The sequence below is a fragment of the Chiloscyllium plagiosum genome, unplaced genomic scaffold, assembly GCF_037043375.1.
Source record: "Chiloscyllium plagiosum isolate Xiang-an unplaced genomic scaffold, Cpla_swu_hap1 HiC_scaffold_21, whole genome shotgun sequence".
NCBI lineage: Eukaryota > Metazoa > Chordata > Chondrichthyes > Orectolobiformes > Hemiscylliidae > Chiloscyllium > Chiloscyllium plagiosum.
In genome coordinates, this window is record NW_028270159.1 from 71972517 (window position 1) to 71989542 (window position 17026).

A 17026-nucleotide genomic window follows, 5' to 3' on the forward strand; every position below is an offset into this window, starting at 1 on the left:
GCACCCTTATCATTTTGTTATCTCATTATTCATGCACTTCCATTTTGTTTTCGTTCCCTCCGATTCCCGGACATGTCTTCAGAATTTGCAAATGACACAAATTGAAAATGCAGGAAACAGGGAAGAGAAGAGTAGCAGAATTTAGGAGGATACATGCAGAAGTTAGTTCTAGTCGGTCTGAGGATGAAAGTGGTCCACAGGATTCCTGATATCCTCACAATGAACTAGTCAGAGCCAGACTTCCTTATTGTTAGCGGCCAATTAATATGAAGCACAGAATTCCTGTGAAACAGACACGAGAGAGGCGAGAGCTTTCTGTTTGTCATAAAGAGCAAAACAGTCACGTAATGACCGTGGGGGAGAGACATTTCCTGTATTTATTCAAAATCACACCCTGACATGGCGAACCCTCCAACTACCTGAGGGATTGTGATTTGTAAAGCATATTCCACGTGAAGCTTGTTCAGAATCAGTCACGGATTTTTTTTAAATCTGCAATCTTCTAGATTGATCCTGAAGGCAGAAGTTTTAGAGACGCTGCAGAAAAGATTTGCCACCATGCTTCCAGGACTGGAGGGCATTTTTCTTATCAAGTAATATTGAGGGGCCGAGGGCTTTTCTCATTGGAGTGAAGAAGGATGCGGGGTGAATTGATAAAGGTGTATATGATGATAAGAACCACAGATAGAATGAATAGACAGAGACCTCTTCCCAGTACAGAAAAGTCTTCATAAGGGGGCATAATGTAAAAGTGATTGGAGGAAGGTTTCGGAGAAATGAGAGGTAAGTTCTTTCTATGCACCGACCAGAATCTGTGGTGGTGGTAGTTCAATCAGATGCATTATGGATATTTATGCGACTCTTGGATAGGCACATGGAAATTAGGTTATGCAGATTAGTTGGATCTTAAAGTAGATTAACCGATCAGCACATCATCGAGGGCTGAAGGGCCTGTAATGTACTCTTCTGTATCAATTGTCCTCCACGTTATTGACTCCACTGTCAGTTAAAGTTCTGATACCATATATCCCCCTGAACGATAACGTTTAAGAACTTCTCACCATTTTCAACGGGATCATTCAGTTTCTGTTCGGTTCCTCCGACAAACGTGAACAAATTTTGTAATTGTACCATTCTCTACCACGACCTCTGGAGAGCAAGTGGGAATACAGCGTTGAGATAGGGAATCAGGCATGAATGGAGAGCAGGCTGTAGGGGCTGAATGTCTTCGTCCTGCTCCTGGTTTCATTTAGCTAAATGTCCTCTTCAAAATCTCATCCTAAGAAGTATCAGTGATTACATTGGGGAAGCACATCAGCAGTTACTTTCGTTGAGATTTTCCTGCATCTTGAAAATTTGATTTTTCTTTGCAGTGACGATGAACAGTCAGTCTGAGAATCAAAGTGGTCCTCAGGACTCCTGATGGCGTCTCAGTGAAAAAATTCATAGGAACACTTCCTTACTGTTAATGACCAAGAGAGACACTTCATGGAACTTCCGGATTGTTCACGGACCCTGGATGTTAATTTCCTTTGTGGATTACGGACTATATAAATGTAGAGGAATTACACTGGATATCCGCAAGTAACGTGAGGATGGATATTTATAAACCCTGCAAAAAAACCTTAAGGGTATCCGAAAATATTTTAAACGTAATTGAGCGGTTTTGAAATTTATTCAACATTGTCGAGGGAATGTGAGGTAATTTCAGAAACCGAGAGAGACTCACAGACACAGATGGAGAGCCACAGCCACAGGTGCAGTATAAGATTGCCCTGCAGGTGTTTCGGAGCTCACTCTGTGAGCCACAATAGGCAAGGCAGCAACAGATGGAATGCAGTCATTTTCTGGTTATATGGACGATGTTTTGTTTACGATCTGGCACAGTATTGTCCCTGTCCTGGGAGGGTTTGATGTGGAAAATGTAAAGAGGGATTTATTCATTATCTAACTCAGTTCTGTTCCTGTCCCGGGAGTGGTTGATGGGAACAGTGTAATTGGGCTTTAAACTGTACTGAAACCTTTGTCTGTGCTTTTCTGTTAGAGATTGATGGGGACAGTGTCGGGTGATTAAAACAAAACCTAACCTCATGCTGAACGTGGCCTGAGATTTCAAAAGGTTCCAGTCTATTGTTGGATTACTCGACATTGAACCTATTTATAGATTCCAGAAGCAACAACGATATTTTCTCCCTATCTAATCCTGCAGTTCCTGTCATTGACTCTCAAACTTTCATCATTTTAGTCTATTCAAAATTCCAGGGATACAGTCCTGGGCTTGTGTCATTTCCATGGCCATTGAACCCGTGCCGTCCAACTATAGTTCTGTGAATCTACGCTGCATTCATTTACACATGGACTCCCAAGTCCCCAACCCGTTCTTGCCTTTCCCTGTTTATAAAGTCGCTGTCAGCGCTGTGCTGACATGACATGGCTACCTGAAACAAACTTATAATGGCTACTGACACTTTTGGAATCATTTGTCCTGGTTTGGCAGATTAAAACAAATCGTACACTTTATACATTTTCATCTCTCGGCCTCCTGCAGATGAAATAAACTAGGATGTCAATCGATGCAATTTCGATGTTAGAGGAGGGATAATCTAAACCAAATGGTGCAATGGTAAACTGGATGCAGGAGCAGAGAAGCTTCAGTTTGAGTCTGAATTCTGTCAGCACAGGTGAGGGGCAAATGTGTGAAAAGCTTTTTTTTTCCATTCATACATTCCGACATTGTAGAAATGTTAATTTACAAATTAAACTGTAAAAGCAGGATATGGAGAACTCTGTTACAAAGTTTCCATTGATTAAGATGCAGATTCCAGAATCCTTTTAAAGTCCGTGCCCTGAGATTTTTAAGAATCTGTCTAACTTTCCAAACTTCAAGACGAAAATACGATAGTAATATGACAGGTCAGCTACTGAATTGTAGGTGCGTGGTCTTGTTCAGAATCTGTCAGAGATTTAGCGTGGAGTAAGATGTATTTTATCCAGATAACAGGCATTTATCAAGGACCAGCCTGACGTAATTTGCCTTCAAATTTTGTGTTCTCTAAAAATAAAGAAATTGATTTACCATTAAGCAAGCTTCTCGGATTGTGCATCATTAGTATACATTTGTGAAAGAGTAACTGTGTTTGTGAATGAGCGAGTGTGGCTTTGAGGTGTCTGTGACTGATTGACTGAGAGTTGGTGGCTGAGATTGGCTGAGTGAGAGGTTGTGTTCGAGTGTGAGATTCTGAGATCGGGAGTTTGCAATGCTCTACTGTGCGTGTGACTGACCATGTGTGACTGCATGACAGTGTGTCTGTGCGTATGAGCTATGTACGAGTTTGTGATAGACACTGTAGAGGCGTCTTTACTCTGTAATTTAACACAGAGCTTCCCTGACACGGGAGTGTTTGTGGACATATCTGTACATTGTATGCAACCCTGTTTTTCCCGGACCCTAGGAGGTTTAGTTGGAGAAAGTGTACAGGGAAATGTACTCTGCCTATAAGCCAGTGATATAACTATGCTAAGTGCATTTGATAGGGACAGTGTGGGGATAGGGGTTGACTTTGTCATTATCTAATTCCACAGTGAACATGGCCTGGGAGTTAGAAAAGCTGAAGTGCAGAAACAGCTTTACTCTGAACTTAACCCCATTCACTACCTAAATACAATCTGAAAGAACTGCAGATGCTGTCAATCAGAAACAAAACCAAAAGTTACTGAAAAACCTCAGCAGGCAGCATCTTTGAAGGGAAATCAGCGTTAAAGTTTCAGATCTGGCTCAGATAAAGGGTGACCGGATACGACGTGGTAACTCTTGTTTCTCTGTTCAGATGTTGCCAAAACTGCTGAGCTTTTATCAGCAATTTGTTTTTTCCCTATTCTCTCCCTGTTCTACGAATTGCTCCCCTCAATTAGCTTCGAGACTTTGTTCTGCTGTACATCAGCTTGCTGACAACACATGGAATTCCAGTCTTTCACTCAGACTAAAGTAAATGAATATATAATCCCAGAGGTGATTATATATCACCTGACTCATGCACCTAACCTTCACATGTCTGATCACTATGGGCAATTTAGAATGGCCAATATTACTGAACTCGCACATGTCGAAGCAAACCAGACCATCTGAAAGAACCCCACGCAAACACGGGGAGAACTTACAAACTCCATTTACAGTCGCACGATACTGGAATCAAACATGAGTCCCTGGAACTCTGAGGCAGCAATGCTAACCACTGAGTCACTGTGCCACCCAAACAGTCAAGTTTAAAATTGGGACTGGGAATACAAAAAGCTGCAGTTTAATTTCTGCGACATTCAGTTTCTCCAAAAATAACGTTTTATGGAGTACATCAGTTCAATAAGGCAGTTCACTACCATCTTCTCAAGGGCTGATGGGAATGAAGGATAAATGCTGAGTCCAGCCAGTGATGCTCAAGTACGATGAACAAACGAAAACTTCATCCCTTTGCCTTGCTAATACCTTGCTGCCCCTGCAGATTAACGCAATGTGTTTTAATATCCCAGGACACACAGATCCCTCTCTACGTCAGAGTCCTATAACATCTCCCCATTTAAACTAAAGTCTCTGTCGATTCTCCCTGACACTCTCCACTTTGTATTGTAATGGACAGGGCTTTGCCCATTCACTTACCATCGCTACATCGATCTGTTTGCCAGCAGCTTACTTCCACTTCACAATTTACTTGTAAACTAGTTTCACCAATAATATACTCAGTTTTTATATCAAGACTGACTTGAGCAGATGACTTTTGGAAATCTCAACATTCTTCTGTCACTCTCTGTTCCTTATTCAGTGTGTCTGCCTGTTTCGCTCTGCTCGCCCAGAATATCTGTGATTGGCCACATTTATCCGTTATCATTTTGGAGATGCTTGATGGTGTCCATACCTCCTGTACGATCACAGTAAAACGTCTTCACCTCGATAGGCCCACGTCCTGGTCATAATTGCCAAACTGTCCAAATATTTGGTGACGCCATCACTTGAACTCTCCCGATTTGTGTTCAAGGTTGTGGACAATGATGTTGAATCAATTAATAAGATCCAATTAATAAGATCACGTTAACATTTATGGTATTATTGGATCGACACCCTCACTCCCAGCACCCCCCCCCCCCCTGTCTTGGTTAGTACTTGTGCAGGTGGCCCTCTTCCTAACAACATTTGCAGCTCTTGGACTGCTTGTGATCCTTACTCTGTAACCCTCCTCTTTGCAGTTCCTGCTGAGGTTCATTTTACAATCGGCTACCATACACCCAGAAGAACTTAAAGTCTCACACACTGTCATTATTAGGATGAATGTTTGAATCATAAGCATTCATTTTACCTGTGTGGTATATCAATAATCCCATGCATTGCTGAAACCTTTAGGACGATGGGCGTATAGCTGAGAAATGGGATTTGTGTGTGTGGGAATCTTCATTGTCTGCCAGGACCATTTATTAACATGTTTCCCTCTGAACTATAAAGAACAAATGAACACAAGAAATAGGAGCATGAGTCTGAAATTCGGCTCCTCGAACCTGCTCCGATTTTTAATACAATCATGGCTGATCTCATCTATGAAGTGCTTTAAGAGGTTAAGAATGGCAAACATTAACTCCCAGATTGCTGAGATCCTCGATAATTCGACACGATCGTAATCGATCCATGCAGACCCCATCTCTCTGGCACTTCACTCATCTCTGGAACATCTGGATAACAAGGACACCTACATCAGTCTTCTGTATATTGGCTTTAGCTCTGCCTTGAAGACCCTAATGCCAACAAGAGTCATTGACATTTCTGAGTCCTAGGACTCTTTCCTCACATCGGGAACTGGATCTTTAACTTTCTGACCGGCAGATCACAATGAATGAGGATAGTTGGAAACTCCTCTTCTTCAATAATACGCAATACTGGTGCCCTTCAAGGCTGTGTATTCACCCCGCTTCAATATTTCTTACCCTCTCATGACCGTACCGCCAAATTCAGCTCTAACTCCATTTACAGATTTACTAATGACACCACGATAGTGGGTAGGTCTCAAAACCGACCTAGATTACACCTCCTCCCACGCTGCCCTCTGTAAAAACGCCATCCTTCACCTCCACTGCATCTGCTCCCAGGTGGACCAATTCGAATACCGAACAACCCAGATGACCTCCTTCTTCAAAGTCCGAAATTTCCCCTCAGACGTGGTTGACGATGCTCTCCACCGCATCTCCTCCACTTCCCGCTCCTCCGCCCTTGAACCCCGCCCCTCCAAATCGCCATGACGGCAGAATCCCACTGGTCCACACCTACCACCCCACCAACCTCCAAATATCGTATCATCCTTCGTCATTTCTGCCACCTCCAAACAGGCCACACCACTAAGGACATGTTTCCCTCCCCTCCCCTACCAGCGTTCTGGAAAGGCCACTCCCTCCGCGACTCCCTCGTCAGTTTCACAACCCCCACCAACTCAACCTCCACTCCCAGCAACTTCCCCTGCAACCGCAAGAAATGCAAAACTTGCGACCACACCTCCCCCTCATTTCTCTCCAAGGCCCCAAGGGATCCTCCCATATCCATAAAAAATTCACCTGCACCTCCACACACAACATTTACTGCATCCACTGCACCCGATGTGGCCTCTTCTACCGTGGGGAGACAGGCCGCTTACTGGCGGAACATTTCAGAGAACACCTCTGGGACACCCGCACCAAACAACCCAGCCGCGCTGTGGCTGAATGCATTTACTCCCCCTCCCACTCCGCCAAGGCCATGCAGGTCCTTGGCCTTCTCCATCACCAGACCATGGCAACAGACGCCTGGAGGAAGAGCACCTCATCTTCCGCCTAGGAACCCTCCAACCACGAGATGAACACAGATTTCTCTAGCTTCCTCATTTCCCCTCCCCCCACCTTATCTCAGTGCCAACCCTCGGACTCAGCACCGCCTTCTTGACCTGCAATCTTCTTCCTGACCTCTCCGCCCCCACCCCCACTCTGGCCTATCACCCTCACCTTAACTTCCTTCCACCTACGCATTCCCAATGCCCCTCCTCCAAGTACCTCCTCCCGACCTTTTATCTTAGCCTGCTTGGCACACCCTCCTCATTCAAGAAGAAGGGCTTATGCCCGAAAAGTCGATTCTCCTGCTCCTTGGATGCTGCCTGACCTGCTGTGCTTTTCCAGCAATACATTTTTCAGCTCTGATCTCCAGCATCTGCAGTCCTCACTATCTCCTACAGGAAATAGCGCTTAGTGACATGGTGTTCAGACAACAATATTTCCCTCAATGTCAGCAAAACAAGGGAACTGGCCATTGACTTCAGGAATTGAACTGAAGGACACACACTGGTCTCTGTCATTGGTGCTGATTTGGAGGTAATGGACAGCTTCAATTTCCGAGTAATAAATATTACAAACAATCAGTCTATTCATGTCAACTCTACAGTCAAGAAAGCACATCAATGCATCTACCTCTTCTGACGGGGAAGAAAATCTAGCATTTTAGCAATGGCTCTGACCAATTTTAACATTGCACTGCAGAAAACATTCTATCCAGACGCTTCGTATGGTAACTGCTCTGGCCGTACTGCAAGAAATTACAGAGATGCGTGTATCTAACACAATCCATCACACAAATCACATTTCCTTCCATTGACTCGTTATTGAATTCCCACTGCTTCAGGGATGCAGCTAACACAATCAAAGGCCCCTCCCACCACCGCTATGTTCTTTCCCAACCTCTTCCATCGGACAGAAGATGCAAATGTTTTAAAATACGTACCAATGGATTCAGGAACAATTTCTTCCGTGCTGTTATCAAACTTATGAATGGACCTGTCATATATAGAGTTGATCCTTCTCTGCACCTGTTCAAAAGCTGTGAAACTATATTAAACTGATGTCCTTGGGTAAGGTATGATTTGTACTGAAGAGAATGCAACATAATATTCTTCACTGTTTCTCAGAATGTATGACTATCACAAAACAAGCAAAATCAATCTGCATACCATACGTCTGGGTCTGGTCTGCTCGATAACACTTTAAACCTATGTCTCCTGTGGTCTGTGTAAAAGACTTCCATTATCCATTACTTCCATGCCTGTCGTAATTTCGAAAGGATCTATTTTGTAACCCTCAGCCTCGTAGTTCATGTGAAAGAAATGATTTATTATATTGTCCCGCATCATTTATGATGGGAGGTGGCAGGATTGCAGAGTTTCTGTCTGATCCGTGAATGATGAAGTCAATTAGCCTTGTCTATCCGATGCTTCTTATGGTTTCTGGAATGCAACTATTTCTGTGTCGTAGCTTCACCAGGTTGACACCTTACGTTTAGATATACCCAGTGTATGCACTCATAGAACATAGAACATAGAAAAGTACAGCACAGAACAGGCCCTTTGGCCCACGAGATTTAATCCTAATGTCAAATATAGTAACTTAACCTACGCACCCCTCAACTCACTGCTATCCATGTGCATGCCCAGGAGTCGCACCAATGTCCCCAATGACTCTGCTTCCATGACCACAGCTGGCAACCCATTCCATGCATTCACAACTCTCTGCATAAAGAACCTAACTCTGACATCTCCTTTGTACCTTCCTCCTAATATCTTCAAACTATGACTTCCCATACCATTCGTCCTGCCCGGGGGAAAAGTCTCTTCCTATTGATTGTATCTATTCCTCGCATTATTTTCTATACGCCGATCAGGTCTCCTCTCTTCCTCCTTCACGCCAGAGAGAAAAGTCCGAGCTTATTCAAACTTTCTTCATAAGGCAAACCCTCCAGTCGAGGCAGCATCTCGGTAAACCTTCTTTGCGCTTTCCCCGAAGCCTCTGCATCTTTCCTATAGTAGGGAGACCAGAACTGGACACAATATTCCAAGTGTGCTTTCACCTGGGACTTGTAGAGCTGCAGCTCTTAAACTCAATCCCCCTTAATGAAAGCCAAAACTCCATATGCTTTCTTAATAACCCTATCCACTTGGGTGGCAACTTTGAGGGATCTATGTACTTGCATACCCAGATCCCTCTGTTCCTCCACATTGCCAAGGATTCTGTCTTTAATCTTATGTTCAGCATTCGTATTCCACCTTCTAAAATGCATCACTTCGCGTTTATCCAGGTTGAACCCCATGTGCCATTTCTCAGCCCAGATCTGCATCCTATCTATGTCGCGTTGCAGCCTGAAGTAGCCGTTTATACTGTCGACGATACCTGCAACCTTAGGGCCATCTGCAAACTTACTAACCCACTCTTCAACCTCCTCATCCAAGTCATTTATAAGAACTACAAAGAGCAGAGGCCCAAGAACAGAGCCCTGCGGGACCCCAATCAACACTGTCCTCCAGGCAGAATATTTTCCATCTACAACCACTCTCTGCCTTCTGTCAGCCAACTAATTCTGAATCCAGATCGCCAAATCTCACTGTATTCCATACTTCCTGTCGTTATCTACTCTACTCTTCATTTCTCTTCATCGACTCTTCATTTAAACAGGTTTGATCACTGGCTCCAAGTCATAACCCTCCCATTCATCTGCTTCCCCGGCCCTTCCATTTCTTCGTTGTCATGTCTTTGGAATGTACTTTGTTTAGAGGCTTTGGTAAATTTGTACAGTGCATCTTGGAGGCTGTCATTGAGTTACACCATGCAGAAGGACTGGTTACTACTTACAAACAGTCTCTAACACACTCATTAAAAGGCAGAGCTCATAGGAACAGCTGAAACAAAAATATACCAGGTTTCTTCAGGATTAAAGCACCTATCACTGCCGCGAACAGAGAGCTCCTGAGCAGTTTAAGACTTCCCTGTATCTTGTTCAGAGTCCCAAGCTGTTTAGTTGCCTGAGAACCAATCACATCGTTGCTGGTAGCAGACAGCCTTTATCAGTGGTGAACTAGTGGCCAATCATCAATGAGCTCCTTGTCACAAACAAAGGCTGCATCTGTGTATATCTCCGTTCATCTCCAATCACATTTCAATTATTGGGTCACTATCAGGTAAATTGCTGTCAAACCTTGCAGCTATCCTCCACTTTCTATCTGTTTGTAAGGTCGCTCTTTTCACATTTTAGTCCACAATTACACTCAATTCTTTTTAAAAAAAAATGTTTTTATATGTATGCGCCCTGAGAAAACTAAAATGCCATTTCAAAAACGCATTTACTTGCAAAATACATGATGCACATTTTTTATAAAAAGTGCAGTCTATTTATTATTTCTCCCTTCTTGCAATGTTATGCAAGCTTCGCATTTCTTAAAGCTTTTACGTATTTCACCATTTGTATTTTAGGACAATATATCTGAATTCACATTCGGTTTTCTTTTGATGTGTATCATAAAATGGTTACAACAAACGACACCATCAAAATATGTTGCATTGTTAATTTGAAACTTTTAAAGAAGGCCAGTGGATTACAATCTGTGTAATTTTGTATTTCATTGTTCTTTGTTGGGTGGTCTTGGAAGTGCTGAAGATCTAACAGCAATCCCAAAGTCCCCTTTCCTATGGAAGTGGACATTTCCAATGATCGGTATTGATTCTAATAGAAATATCCTCCAGGTTCTCAATTCCTAATTCATCATCCTGGAACAAGACAGCACGTCGACCCAATTCAGAAGCATCAGCGGCCATTTTGAAAAGACTGGAAAACGCAGGTATGGTAAAATAGGTTCATCAATTCAAATTGCTTTCATCCTTTCAACATTAACCTCGCACTCTACTAACTAAACCACCTTTCTCTTATTTCGTTCAAAAACTCGTTAAAGGCACAGCTGTCCAGACAAAATTATGGACAAATTTCCTATAAAAGCAAACAATCCAAAAATCTATTAATTTCTCATTTAGTTTTAGGAAAGAAATTCTAATAGTATCACTTTTGCTGTCTCTATCAACATCTTTGCGCTTGTGTGTGTATGTCTGTGTGACTGTATGTGCACGTGTGTCTCTTTAAGTCGATATGTGTGCTTCTGTCTGTAGGAGTCTCTTCACATCTCTCTGTATATGTGATTGTGTCTGAGTATTTGTACGTATTTCCGTCTGTCACACACACACAGAGACAGGCACAAAACACACACACACACAGAGACAGGCACAACACACACACACACACGCACACACACACACACACACACGTTCAAACATAACGAAAAGCAATATATCACTTCACGCCCAAGAGGAATAGTCAGAGGTACAGATATATTGGGGTTTAAACCACATTTCAATTGTTACAATCCCGAAAATAACAGAGAACCCGTTGCACAGAGGTACAGACCCAGAGATACATAAACATGGAGACACACACTAATACACACAATGAGACACAAACACACTCGCATAAGCACAGATAGTCAGGCAGAGATAGATGGGTAGATACACACAGAGAATCACAAAGACAGGAACACACGATAATACACAAACACATTCAGAGAAAGACATGCATAATGCCAAACAGAATCAGTGTGCAGTAACTGACACTGCGCTGTGTCTAACCATCTGCAGCACAATCTGTGTCCCATCAGCTCATTCCCAGTTTTTACAGATGAAATGTTGATGAGAAAGTGGAACAGTCGCGTGAGGTCTCTCAGCATAATACCCGTGAAAAGGTGAATCTGGTTAAAAGATCATGGTCATTTGAGCAACTAACAGACTTGTACACCACATCCGTGTAATCACTGCATGTCCAGCTGCGAAATGGATTGATGATGATGGCAAGTAGTTATGTTCCCCATAATTAGGAAGATTTAACTTGCAGTGCAGCTTGCTCAGCACCACAGTCACAAACATTCTCTGTCTCCACCATCCACACTCAGTAGCAGTGGAATATACCACTGAAAAGATGCACTGTAGAAATTGCCCAAAGTTCCTCACAGAGCAGCTTCCAGAACCACAGCATTATCGCCTGGAACACTGAGCACAGCAGATAGACGGGACACCAGTTGACAGTGCCACATCAAACCACTCGCCACCCTGGCTCGGAAAATCGTCTCAATTCCACAAGTGCCATTCGTTGTAAATCCACGAACTCCCTCCCTTACATCATGATGGGTTTATTTGGACAAAATGAATGGCAGCAGTTCAAGACGCTAACTCATCGTCAACTTCGCCAGAACAATTATATCTGAGTAATACGTGGTAACCCAGTGGCAATGAGCCAAACACATTAATGAACCACAAAATAAAGGTCACTGTTTGAAACCCACGTGCTCCAATGCTGAGCTTTTGAATAAATTGTGTCCATTTTCGAGAAAATTGAAATACGATTTCATTTGAATTCATCAAATTCTGAACAGTCTTCAGAGGGTAGATGGTGAAAAATTGATCCTGTGGGTCTGGGTATCTAAAACACGATAACACAGTCTCAGGAGTTGTGGAAAAGCTCAGCAGGTCTGACAGAATCTGTGAAAATAAGTCAGTGTTAAAGTTACACCATTTACAGATCTTTTGGTTATTATTGACAGCACCCTCAGTGTAAGGGGCAGGTTATTTGGGAATGAGATGAGGAGAGAGCGATTAACTCTAAGGCCCCTGAGTCTTTAATATTCTATGTCCCTGACGATTGTTGATGCACCCTCATTGAGTGCATTTCAGATTGGAAGACACAGATTGCTGGTTTCTCAGGGAGTCACGGGATATGTGGATTGCACAGGAAACTGGATATGAAATCTAAGTCTAGCTTTGATTGGATTGACTACTAGAACGGACTGAACATTTTAAACAGGCTGTATAGACCTCACATTCTTTCTTCAGCGTTAACCACATTCCAATTATTCAGTAATTATTACTTTTCTAAATTCCTACCGCCCTGCTGAATTCCCCTACTCTCATAACACATGAGCTAACCTTTCCCTTCTCTCGGCAGATGTTGCATGACCTTATCAGATTCCTCTGAATGGCCTGTGTTTAATTCAGAGAGAATTATAACTCCCTATTCCTGTTTCTGTGAGAGAAAACATTTTCCAAACCGATTCCTTTAATTCTATTTGTTCACAGAGAAAGGAGGCATTGTTCTGTCCAAATGCATTACATGCTCATGAGGGCATCAAGATATTGTGATGATTTTTAAAATAAAATATATTAAACATAATGAAATTCATGATGAAAACACGAGACCCAATTCGATCTGTAAGGGGCAGGAATTCAGTCATGCGAGGTGAAATTGATGACTGCAGATGCTGGAGATCAGTGTCAAGATTAGAGTAATGCAGGAAAAGCACAGCAGGTCAGGTAGCATCCGAGGAGCAGGAGAGTCGACATTTCGGGCAAAACACCATCATCGGGAATGAGGCTGGGAGTGTCCATCGTGGACAGATAAATGGGAGGGAGTGGGGCTGCGGAGAAGGGAGCGGAGAGCGCAATTGATGGATGGGGTTGGGGGTAAAGGTGATTGGTCGGAGAGGACGGTGGAGCGGATAGGTGGGAAGGAAGATTGGCAGGTAGGACAGATCATGAGGATAGTGCCGAGCTGGCAGGATGGAACTGGGATAAGGTGGTCGGAGGAGGAAATCAGGCAAATGTTAAAGGCCACATTGATGCCCTGGGGTTGGAGGTTCCTGAGGAGGAAGATCAGGCGTTCTTCCACCAGGCGGCGAGTGGTGAGTGAGTGGTGATAGAGAAGTTCCAGGTCCTGCATGTCCTCGGCAAATTCCGAGGGGGAATTCAATTCTCCATCCGCCAGTTGTTGTTTTGTATGTTGCTCCTGACCCATCAAAACACAGATCTGTGTGAATGCGCAAACAACCTCTCTCTATACATTTCACTCAAAATAATGTCAATAACAGGACGGATTAAAACAAAATGCAAACTGTGTTGAATGCTGGATGTAGGGAATCATGTTACTGTAGAGCCTTTACAGCACTGGGATAGGCTTTCGGCCCATCATTCACAAACCAGTCTGCACTACCTCTTGAAACCTCTCCAATTATCCAGATCCCTGTCTGATTGAAGACTGTGTGTGTGGAGTTTGCACATTCTCCCCGTGTCTGCGTGAGTTTCCTCTGGGTGCTCCAGTTTCCTCGCACAGTCCAAAGATGCGCAGGTCAGGGTGGATTTGCAACACTCAATAGTCAATAGTGTCCAGGTGAGTGTTGGTTATATGGTTAGCCATGAGAAATGCGGGGTTACAGGAATAGCGTAGAGGGTGAGACTTGGTGGGATGCAGGATGAGCCGAATAGCCTGTTTCTACACTGTAAGAATTTTATGATCCTATACTCCATACCATCTATATCTGTGGATGAAGAGGACTATCACCTGATCAAATATCCCCTTCAATGGGTCAACGTTTGTTTTCTATCTGACAAAGAACTGCAGATGTTACAGATCTGAGAGACAGCACAAAAATTGCTGGGAAACTCAGCAGGTCCGGCAGCATTTGTGGGGAGTGAACCTTTTAGATCCAGTGATTGTTCTTAAGGGCTGAATGCTTCTGATTCTGGTGTTTTCAGACCTGTTGACGTTTTACAAGCAATTTGTTGTTTTGCTTTCAGCCCCAGTTCAGTTGGTGACTATCACGGCCTTGTTATGTGCGTTTGGGAAAAGGGACACTTTATCAGCTAGCGCGGTGGTGGTGTAGTGGTGAGCATAGCTGCCTTCCAAGCAGTTGACCTGGGTTCGATTCCCGGCCATCGCAGTGTCGTGGCTTTTCCTGTGGTTTAGTAAGGAAAAGTCTTGAGCACCAACGTTGCATTCTGTGGCGAAATGGATTTGTCAGGTTGCTTTAGGGTTTTCATGGCGTTGGTTCCTGTTAATTGCCGTGACAATCCGGGCAGCGTTGCTCGAAAGCTTTCCTCTCTGCTGCCCATTGCTTATTTGAATATTGTTCGCAACATAAGGTTCGTTTTGTTTTGTTCGAAAAGTGAGGGATTGCTATCGTCAGAAACTTTAAATAATTACAGAAGCCCCTGGAAATTCGGAACAGATCCAACAGCTTCTATCGTGGACAGGAAGGAGGTTTAAATGCGTCAAATTTCTTCAAGGTTAAAATACATTCGCATCTCAAAATCATTTGGAAGCTTAAGAATTACAAACATCACATTATAACTTTTGCTCATCCGTTCACGTTTCACAATATCATTCCGGTAGCAGGACGACCAGTTTTTTATGGTTTATGCAATGTTACTATATTCGAACATTGACTGTTTCGTAGTTAAATGATGTTTCATTTCGTTCAGTTTTCCAATAGAGTTGGGTTAGTCCACACTTTGTTTTTTTGTTTGTGTTACAACGATAGTGCGAAGTAAATTGTGTTTCGGTTCAAGCCTGGAAGTTTCACCAATTGAATTGCATTGCCGTACATTTGCCTTCAGGAGAAAAGAAAAAGGGATCTAGACCATCTTCTTCATTAATAGGAGTTTGATCTGGTTCAAAACCTCTTCAATTTCGGTCAATAATTGTTCCTACAGTCCGCAACAATGATTTTCACAGATTACGAGGAGGATGCACAGACATCGTTATTAATTGGCATTACCTCGGACATGAGACGTTTGGGAACGATATTCCTCAGACCATCGACTGTCTGCTCAGCCAAGGTTAAAGGCCTGGAATCCGGCAAAATTGGGAACAATGCAATTCCCAGGAGACTGAGAGGTTAGTAACAGAGCAGGAGGTGGAGAGTCGGGAACAGAACTACAGGGACAGTCCGCTCTGATCACTGACCCTTCACCGTCAGTATATCCAGTGCCAGGAATGACTGCCATTGGTCAGAATGACAAAATGTTATTATGGAAAATAAAGAGCACGAAAGTAAGGGAAAGTTTAAAGCATGAAAGCAATGGAAGGCTTAAAGCATGAACCCCACTGGCGATCTGTTGCAAGGGATCTGTAGAATGCAGGATGAGATAAGAATAGTGGAATTCTCTCACACCAATTAGCAAAGAAAGGTTGACGCTGAAAGGTCTCGATGGTGAGATTAGATGACAGTTAGTAAAGTTAGGCTTCCTGTTATGTATCATTATGACTCGATTGGGAACATAAATATTTGGGACATGACATTAAGTATCAAATTAATAGTTAATAGAGTCAGCCTGATTGAGATTATTGACAATAAATAACTAATTATGGCATCGGGAAAATATGAAGTAGGGTCTGGAATTTAAGACCATTGTTGCAAAAGCTGACATTAAATATCTAACCGTTCACATGAGAATAACGTTAAGTAGAATGAACAATTAAAGAGATGATGGGAACTAACATCACTGGTTTATTGTGTAGCGAGTGTGAGGTGCTTTGATTAATATATTTAGACATGCTGATCAGCAAACAAAGCATGGGAAAAATGTATAAAAAACCATGGACAATGAAGTTCGAGAGCATTCGAGAATCTGCTTTCTCGGTGTCACGGTTTTTCGTTTGCAAATAACAGACCGACTTCTTGAAGAACTCTCTACGTCTCCTGGTAATTCTCTATACTTTTTCCACGACAAAACTCAGCTGGTCTGGCAGCATCCATGCAGAGAGAATCGTGGACAATATTTAACAACATCATCAGAACTCAATAATCTCCCTCAGGTACTGCCAAACGAGATAGTTTTGTCAGCAGTTTCTGATTTTGTTTCAGATTCCCAGAGGCCACAGTTCATTACATTAACCTTTAAACCATTGCAGAAAGTTCTTTGTGGTTCTTCACACGGAAATTTTCCGTTTGAGGAACATTTTCCTGCCCCCATTAGAAACAAGAAACACTGCAGCAGAGAAAACAGATGCTTTAACAACAACGATCGCTGTCGCCTTTGGAGGTCTTGAACCACCAGCCTTTCATTTAACGGTCTAATACGCTGAAACTTCCAACCTAAAACCTTGCTCAAACATCTAAAGCAGGCTGTGACGGATTTCAGTCTGTCCTTCCCAACCGAGAAGTTTCCTCTTATCAGTTTTATTTTTCCAAATTAAAGTCTGGAACATTCATTATGGAGGCATGGGAACAGTCTTATCCCATCCACGACAGACACACCCATGTCACTGAGCACCAACTCTCCTCGAACTGCGACCATCTCCCTTCAAGCCTCATTGTCCCTTGTGTGGTCCCGA

The 17026-nt window shown here is 43.0% G+C and overlaps 1 long non-coding RNA gene and 1 other non-coding gene across 6 annotated transcripts in view; both read left to right on the forward strand.

Moving 5' to 3' along the window:
• Window positions 1-17026, forward strand: part of LOC148146308 (uncharacterized) — a 979539-nt gene that overhangs the window by 503061 nt on the left and 459452 nt on the right. The gene's annotated exons all lie outside the window — the stretch shown is intronic.
• trnag-ucc (transfer RNA glycine (anticodon UCC)) lies at window positions 14559-14630 on the forward strand. The gene has a single exon. It is a non-coding gene; the product is annotated as a tRNA-Gly (tRNA).